The 8995-nt window shown below is 48.4% G+C and overlaps 1 long non-coding RNA gene across 1 annotated transcript; it reads left to right on the forward strand.

The window, feature by feature from the left end:
* The first annotated feature begins 1528 nt into the window (after positions 1-1528).
* On the forward strand, positions 1529-6947 carry LOC120504146. Its single transcript, XR_005627956.1, has 2 exons — positions 1529-1771; positions 6574-6947. It is a non-coding gene; the product is annotated as an uncharacterized LOC120504146 (long non-coding RNA).
* The last annotated feature ends 2048 nt before the right edge of the window (positions 6948-8995 follow it).

Below are 8995 nucleotides of genomic sequence, written 5' to 3' on the forward strand. Positions count from 1 at the left end.
CTTACACAACAGAATTAGTTCTTCTCAGAAAGCACAGTTTCTCACTTCCAACATTATTCTTCCCTATTTCCAGCCACTGAGGAATCACCAACTCCCTCCAGTGGCTTTTATGATCCCCTGCACAAGTCTCTGTATCAGGCCACGTGGTCTGACTTACCCGAACATAGTACCTCTACAGCCACCCTGCTGAGCGAACAAGGAGACCACAGGAACACTACAGATGTGACAAGTGAGGACACTTGATGGGGCTTTCAAATACAAAAACCACTTCAATATCAGGGCTTCTGCCCTCCAGAGTCACAGGGTGGTTGGGGTTGGACAGGGCTGTAAAGACCATGCAATTGCCATGGGCAGGGACACCTTCCACTAGCCCAGGTTGCTCTGAGCTCCATCCAACCTGGCCTTCGACACTTCCAGGGATGGGGCAGCCACAGCTTCTCTGGACAACCTGTGCCAGTGACTCACCTCCCTCACAGGGACCAATTTCTTCCCAATATCCCATCTAACTCTGCCCTCTGGCAGTGGAAAGCCTTGTTTTGTCACTCCAGGCCCTTGTCCAAAGTCCCTCTCCAACTCTCTTGGAATCCCTGTAGGCCCTCAAAAGCGCTCTAGAGTCTCCCTGGAATCCTCTGCTCTCCAGGTGAACATCCCCAGCTCTCCCAGCCTGTCTCCAGAGCAGAGGGGCTGCAGCCCCACAGATCATCTCTGTGGCCTCCCCTGGACTTACTCCAGCAGCTCCTTGTCCTCCCTGGGCTGGGGACCCCAGAGCTGGAGGCAGCTCTGCAGGGGAGGGTCTCAGCAGAGCAGAGGGGCAGAATCCCCCCCTCACACGCTGCCCACGCTGCCGGGGATGAGCCCAAGGGTGCGTTGGCTTTCTGGGCTCCCAGTGCACGTTGCCACGGCATGCTGAGCTTTTTGTCAACCCATGTCCCCATAGCCTTCTCAGGGCTGCTCTCCATCCATTCTCCCCCAGCCTGTTTGTGTTTCGGGTTGCCCCAATGCAGGTGCAGCACCTGCCCTTGGCCTCGCTGAACCTCCTGCGCTTGGCATGACCCGCCTGCCCAGCCCGTGCCAGCGCGGTTGCCAGAAGCCCCTTCCTTCCCCCCAGTCCTGCCCTGCTGCAGCCGCACAGCAGCGCATGCAGCCCAGGCTGCTCCTGCCCATTCACGAAGCCCAGAGGGACTCCAGGACACCTCTGAATAGAGAACCGCCCGGTTCCACCCACGCTGCCCGAGGAAGACCCGAGTGTGACGCGCCAGAAACCGGCCGGTCGTTCCTGGCCCCTCAGAGCCCACGACCGATCCTCTCTACAGACCCTCCCCAGCACCCCCCGCTCCGTCCCGAGGCCCAAGAACACGGCCTCCAGCTGCCCCGGGCCTCCCGCCCCTCACCGTCTCTCCCGCCGCGAACGCCGCAAAGACGAGTCATCGCTACCGCGGCGGAAGTGACGCACACGAACCGCGCCTTAGGTAGTCCCTGTGCGCCCTGGGAAATGGAGTCTAGGCCCGTGCACACGCAGGGACTCCGCGCTTGCGCAGGACACTCTGCCTGCGCTGCCCCACTGCCCAGCGCGGGTGGGACTAGCGGCCGGCAGCGCGCCGGGCTGCGCCGGGCTCTCGTAAGGAAGTCTTTGGAGAAGAGCAGCAGGTGTCTCTCGACATGACAAGTAACTCTGGCCACGCGAGCAGCCTGCCCAGGTCCGTGGTGGATATGCCAAGCAGTGAAGAAGGAGTGAAGGAGAAGGAGCAGGGCTAAATTCCTCAAGAATCAGGTGTGCAGAACCCCAGGGTCTCCCTTCCTGCGCTCAGGACACCCTGCTTGACTCACTCCCTGAAGATAGGCTGCAGCCTTCTGCTGCCGTGGAACAGGATATGTCCCGACCTCCCTAGTGCAAAACCAGCAGCATAAGAAACCTTTTGGTGTTTCCAGCACTGCAGGAAGACCCGAGAGCTCCCCTGTGCCTGTATCTCTCAGATACAGGCAGATACCTCTGGTGGGAGAAAGGCCTCAGGACCCTCCTATGTACAGATTTTGCCCCTCACATGTGGAACTGGGGGTATATGACTTCATTACCTGAAGCGATATTTGGAGGATTAACCATTGATATATAAACAGACCAAACTTATATCTGTCTGAAAAGCATTTGGCTAGCCTCCATTGTAGGGACAGCCCCTTGGGGAGGTTTCATCTGTCCTTAATTTACATAAAGACCCTTCATTAGATATATCTATTTGTATTTCCTTAATTCTGTCTGGCCTCTGTTTATAGGTAAGGGTTTTTTATTTTGGAGAAGTCCAGCAAAGTTTGCAAAATTTTTCGCTTTGCAGCCCAGTGTTGGCCAGTGTGACTGGTGGCAAACGGAGGTCATTTTCCCTGGGAAAAAAAAGTCATTTCCTCAGGGTCTGGATATCAGCTTAGGGGTGGCGTTTGGGGCTCTTAGGGATAGTAGGGCCTTAGTTGTAGGTATCTTTTGATTTTGAGAATACCAGCAAAGTTTGCAAATTATTTGGTTGGCACCCTATTATTTGCTAGTGCAAGTGGCCACAAACAGATGCCATTTTCCATGGGAGAGAGAAGTCATTTCCCCAGGATCTGGGTATGAGTTGAGAGGGGGGATTTGAAACTCTAAGGGAATGCTTGATCCTCCTTGCTAGGAACATTAGTTTTAGAGAAATCCAGCGAAGTTCGTAAATTTCTAGCTTGACACCACACTGTCTGCGAGGCCACAAAAGGATACCATTTTTCAAGGGAAAAATATATCATTTCTCCAGGGTCTGGGTATGAGCTCAGAGGTGGTGTTTGGGGCTCTAAGGACTTGCTTGGTCCTAGTTGCTGGCAGCTTTAGTTTTGGAGAAATCCAGCAAGGTTTGTGCTGTTTTAGATTGGCAACCCTGTGCTGGGCTTTGCAAGCGGTTTCAAACAGAGGCCATTTTCCAGGGGAAAGAGAAGTCATTTCCCCAGTGTCTGGCTATCAGATGAAAGCTGGCGTTTGGGGCTCTAAGGGCATGCATAGTCCGTCTTCCTGGCAACATTAGTTTTTGAGAAATCTAGCAAAGTTTGCAAATTTTTAGCTTGGCACCCTATTTTTGGCCAGTGCAAGTTGCCACAAACAGAGGCCATTTTCCAAAGGAAAGAGAAGTAATTTCTCCAGGGTCTAGGTGTCAGCTCAGAGGTGGCGTTTGGGGATCTAAGGGCCTGCATGGGCCTAGTTCCTGGCAGCTTAATTTAGGATTAATCCAGCAAAGTTTGCAAATTTTTAGGTTGGCACCCTATTATTGTCCAGGGTGAGTGGCCACAAACAGAGGCTATATTCCGTTGGAAAATGAAGTAATTTCCCCAGGGTCTGGGTGTGAGCTCAGAGAGGACAGCTGGGGCTCTTAGGGCATGTACAGGCCTAGTTCCGAGCATTTTAATTTAGGATTAATCCAGCAAAGTTTTCAAGTTTTTAGGTTGGCACCCCATTGTCAGCCTGTGTGAGTGGCTGCAAACGGAGGCCACTTTCCAAGGGAAAAAGAAGTCATTTCCCCAGGGTCTGGGCATCAGATGAAAGGTGGCGTTTGGGGCTCTAAGGGAATGCTTGTTCCTAGTTTCTGTCACCTTTGGTGTAGCAGCGTATGGCTACAGTGACGAGATCATGTCCAGGGAGGCCACAACTCAATGGCCGGGAAAACAGATGAGACAAGTTTTGCATGACAGTCCATTTTATTCCCCCCCACCGCACCCCGTGCTAGGGATAGGGGCAGGAGGCGGAGGCCCGGGAGCCTGAGCAAAGCCCAGAGAGCAGAGAGAGGAGACCCAGGGCCATGGGATTTTATCAGGTGTCCCATGGGAGGAGTCTTAAAATCAGATTACAGCCTCCTCAAAACAGAAAGACTCCACAATTCCTCTGTTTATAAATTGGTTAAAACAAGGGTATTCTTGGAAATATGTCTTTGTGAAAAATGCCAATCACTTGCTTTTGAAATTTTTAAAATTTTAATTGTAATAAAATGGTTATAACAATAATAATATAATTAGAGTAATAAAATTTGAACAATTGAGATTAGGACAATATGAGACAGTAAAAACAAAGAGATACGGATGTCCGGGTACCTTTTCCTGGGCAACACAAGCCCGAAAAAGGATACCTGTTAACAGGGGATTAACCCTTAAAAGCAAGCACCTGTTGCATATTCATACACCTCATACGTGATGCATATATTCCATTCAAACACAGGACTTTGTCTGGTAATCATCAACTTCTCCTCTTAATCCTAACGGCATCTTTTTGACTGAACAAGGCAGGAAGAAGATAGTTTATTATTGGATTTTTCCAATATTACTGAACGGGATGTACCTTGGCTTGTCTGGTCCATGCTGCTAAACCAAATAGCGGCACCTGTGATGTTTTGCACCCCAGAGATGCTCTGGCTAGCTGTGTGCACATGGGGACAAGTCCAGGCATGTCCTGAGCTCCAGTGCTTATGCACTGGAGCTTGTTGGTAAAAGAGGGTCACTCCTCAGGCCTCTCTGTGCTGGAGAAACCTTTTAAGGTGATGGTGAAGAAGGAGTCAGTCCTCATGGAGGGTTTAATCGAGAGATTTTATTCTGGGCCACATGGCCTCTGAATCCAGTAACAGCTCCACAAGAACTTCCTGGCACGTGGTGTGCTCACCCTTTTTACCTGGGGGAGAGAGCAAGGGGAGGAAACACAAGGACCACCAACCAGGTATGGGGGGAGGGGGTCTCAGGTGAGAGGGACACCTGGATGGGCCAATGGCCCCCCATAGGGTGGAGAGTGAAATAAATGGGCAGGAGATCTTTCTCCTTTTTTAATGCCTTTATTAAGAAGAATCAGCTCAGGTGGGGAGAAATCAACGGGTCGTGCCCACGCCGCCGGTGCTCCCAGGCGTGTCACGGAGAAGGAGGATGATGCAGCTTTGTCCACTGGTCTGCAGACAGAGCTGGGGATTCCGTCCTCACGGGAGAGTCGCAGATTCCTGGCTTGTTTGTTTAACACCCCGGGGCATCTCTTTAATCAGTATTTTTTCAGGTTAGGGTGAGAAACAAAAAGGGTCTAAGCAGGTACGGGACTATGTTCCCATCCTTAGACGTCACTTAAGTCACTTGTTGGCTCGTGATTTTAGGGGTTTTTCTTGTAAAAACTGTAAAACTGTAAAAATTCAGGGCGCAATGCATTTCTCATCTGCATACTGGCTCTGATGTCACTGCCCATTCTCTTTACCTTGGAGGGTCTGTCCTGGTGTCTTCTTGGCAAGCGGCCAGCATCAGGGAAACAATAGTTAATCACCGGCCATTAACGGGTAATTGAAGAGTTTTTCTTCGGCAGTGAAACCAAAGAGGTCTGACTTGTTTTTAAACTCTGAAACTCAAAAAAAAAAATACAACTTTCTATTTATAACAGAGAGCATCCTTTGAACCTGCCAATCACTCGATGCTTCCCTGGAATTTCTGAGTTGATAGACAGTGCCCGGCAGGGGTCAAGGTGGGGGGAAAAGAGAGGTGATTGACACATCACCTGGGGAAGGAAACTTCAGGGAGAAACCAGGGAAACTGAGGCACACCATGACAACACATCGCAACAGTTTGTCCTGATAAAAGAACAATAAATTCTCTTTCGCTGAAAGATTTAGGTGTCCTCCAGCTGCCATCCACTGGGAGCACCTCATTCCTTTCTAAAAAGAAAACATTCCACATACATAGTTCCTATTTTAGCTACAAAAGTTACCTTTATCTATGAAACTACATTTACCATACTGTTAAAATCTTTATACAGCATAACTTTCTAACATGACACATATAATATTTATTGTAATATTTGTGAAAAGCCAATAATAAAATACGCATTTTTCAGTCTTAATGGTTTACAAAACTGAAATGAACATTGTTAAGCTGAATTAACAGTAATAGAAACGCATTTGAGACTTAATTACAGAGGATAAAGTAACAGAAATTATGATTTCCATATCCCCTGTTCCCCAGGCAGGGAACGGGGGATATGGAAAGAGATGGGGGTGAAAGAGGACACAGGGCAGTGAGAGGACGGTAGCATTCCTGCATCAGCTCTGGATGGTTTCCAACTATGTCCTACTTCAGGGGAAGGGGCAATGGGGTGGCAGACGGGCAGAAAGTGACAGAGGAGACGGTAGCAACTCCGAGCCATCCTGGCAGTTTTCACTACTTGCCATGCTCTTAAGGAACAAAGGGTAAGGAAAGATACAGGCAGCTTCACAGGAACTGAAAAATATGGGGGTTCACAGGAAGGAGGACCACTGATTTAGGGCACCGACACTCTGCATGCAAATCATCCATAGCCGTCCATAAATAGCCACTTGGGCTTTACTGGCTATAACTGCAGCAGACGTGTCAGTAGAGTTGGTAAGGGTCCCAAGCATGGTCCTATTTGTAGGCAGACTAGTTGCTTGTAGCTCTTAAAACTTCCATCCCATGAAGAAGGAAAGGACTTAGGCTCTGATGTCATTTTCATCTCTCAGTCCCAGTAAGCCTCTCCCTGTACTGGATGTTTCCCTCCCCATAAGCATTTTATGTTGAGGATTTTTTTTTTTTTTGCAGGTTGAGGAGTTTTTGAAAAACAATGGCCATATTCAGCCAATGCACAATCCAGCCTGCTGGCAACAATTGGATAATGGACAATGAATAATGGACATATTCAGAAACAGGTATATCCTTGAGAAAGATACAAGAAGAAGAGCCATCAAGACTCAGCAAGTTTGTCAGCAAGTTTGAGAAAATGAGAAAAAAGAAGCAAAGGGTGTGGCCAGACAACCACAGTAAAGTGCGTAAAAAATCAGACAATCCAATCAGCCTTCTAATTTAGCTAGGATTAACCAATCATGTATTAGCTACAGAGGCACGTGAACAGTAGAAACTTATTATAAATATAGCCTTTTTGGAGTAATAAATTGGGCTTCACTTGATCACATTGATGATGGCGTGATGTCCCATTCCTGATCCTCTGCACCACAGTTTTACCTACATGGAAGATGCGGGTGTTATAGGTAAAAATTGATAAATCAATTTAATAATTAATAAAAATAGATTTTTATTTTGTGACCGATATACATTTTCAATAGCCACAATCAAAAGGGTCAGCGCCGAGCCTGGGATTGGCACTGGGTGAACACTGATCCAACCTCTATCGCATTGGACCCCTTCTGTTCAAGCAGGCTTTCTGGTCTGGACAGTTCTTATACAGTTTATTCAGCCTGAGGCAGAGCCTCTTTTCTTCTTTTCATGGCTTCACATATTCATGCAGTTTCTTTTCTCTGTGTTGAGCTGAACAAAAGCATGTCCGGAAAGCGATGTATGTCAATCATCAAGTTACTGCAACTGGTGCTCCTGATGGCTCTGGCTATCTGATCAGAGATGCTTATCAAGTATTCACTGCTTGGGTGTTTCCTGGACTATCCTGGAGAAGGGCCCATCTCTGTGCAGAGCTACATCAATTTGTTTGCTAATTAGATCTTTCTCCCTGCTGCCAGCTAGCTATGGTGTCGCCATTTTGTGAAGCAATCTCCCTGGCTTGTGAGTTTGAAACCTTTAAGAATATTTGTAACAAGCATGTCCTATGCCCCTATATTTCACATCAGCACATATTATTCCAAATCACAGAATCACAGAATCTCTAGGTTGGAAGAGACCTTTAGGATTATTGAGTCCAACCCATGTTCTAACACCTCAACTAGATCGTGGCACCACATCCATGCTTTTTTTAAACACATCCAGGGATGGTGACTCCACCACCTCCCTGGGCAGATGATTCCAGTATTTGACCACTCTTTCTGTGAAAAACTTCCTCCTTAAGTCTAGCCTGTATCTCCCTGGAGATACAGCTTGAGACTGTGTCCTCTTGTTCTATCTGATGTTGCCCGGAGAAAGAGAACAACCCCCAGCTCACCACAGGCACCCTTCAGGAAGTTGAAGAGAGTGATAAGGTCACCTCTGAGTCTCCTTTTCTCCAGGCTAAACAATCCCAGCTCCCTCAGTCCTTCCTCATATGGCTTGTGCTCCAAGCCTCTCACCAGTCTCGTTGCTCTTCTTTGGACACGCTCAAGCATCTCAACGTCCCTCCTAAACTGAGGGGCCCAGAACTGGACACGGTACTCAAGGTGTGGCCTCACCAGTGCTGAGTACAGGGGAAGAATGACCTCCCTGCTCCTGCTGGCCACACTATTCCTGGTAGTGGCCAGGATGCCATTGGCCTTCTTGGCCACCTGGGCACACTGGTGGCTCATGTTCAGCCAACTGTCAACCAGCACCCCCAGGTCCCTTTCCACCTGAGCATTGTTCAGCCACACCGTCCAAAGGCTATAAAGTTGCAGGGGGATATTGTGGCCAAAGTGCAGGACTCGGCACTTGGACTTATTGAACTTCAACCCATTAGATTCTGCTCATCCATCCAACCGTTGCAAGCCCCTCTGCAAAGCCCTCCGTCCCTCTAACAGATTGACACATGCTCCCAGCTTAGTGTCATCTGCAAATTTACTAATAAAAGACCCTAAACCCCCATCCATATCATCAATAAAAATATTAAACAGAACTGGCTGAAAATTAAGGCAATTTTCCATAGGAAAAAGAAGTCATTTCCCAGGGTCTGGGCGTCAGTATAAAGGTGGTGTCTGGGGCTCTGAGGACTTGCAGTGTCCTCGTTCCTGGCAGTTTGGTTTCAGAGAAATCCAAAAAAGTTTGCAAATGTTGAGCTCAGAAGGCCAAGGTCAGACACAGCGAGTGGCTGCAAGTTGCGGCTATTTTCTGCGAGAGTAAGAAGTCATTTCCCAATATTTGGATATCAGCCAAAGGTGGCTCTTGGGGATCTAAGGACTAGCAGGGTCCTAGCTGCTGACAGCTTTAATTTTGGAGAAATCCAGCGACCTTTCCAAATGTCATACTTGGCAAGCCATGGGCAGCTGGCGGAAAAGGCTGCAAACAGAGGCATTTCCCAGGGGAAAAAGAAGTCATTTGCCCAGGCTCTGGG

The sequence above is a fragment of the Passer montanus genome, unplaced genomic scaffold (assembly GCF_014805655.1).
Source record: "Passer montanus isolate IOZ18808 unplaced genomic scaffold, ASM1480565v1 scaffold284, whole genome shotgun sequence".
Classification (NCBI taxonomy): Eukaryota; Metazoa; Chordata; class Aves; order Passeriformes; family Passeridae; genus Passer; species Passer montanus.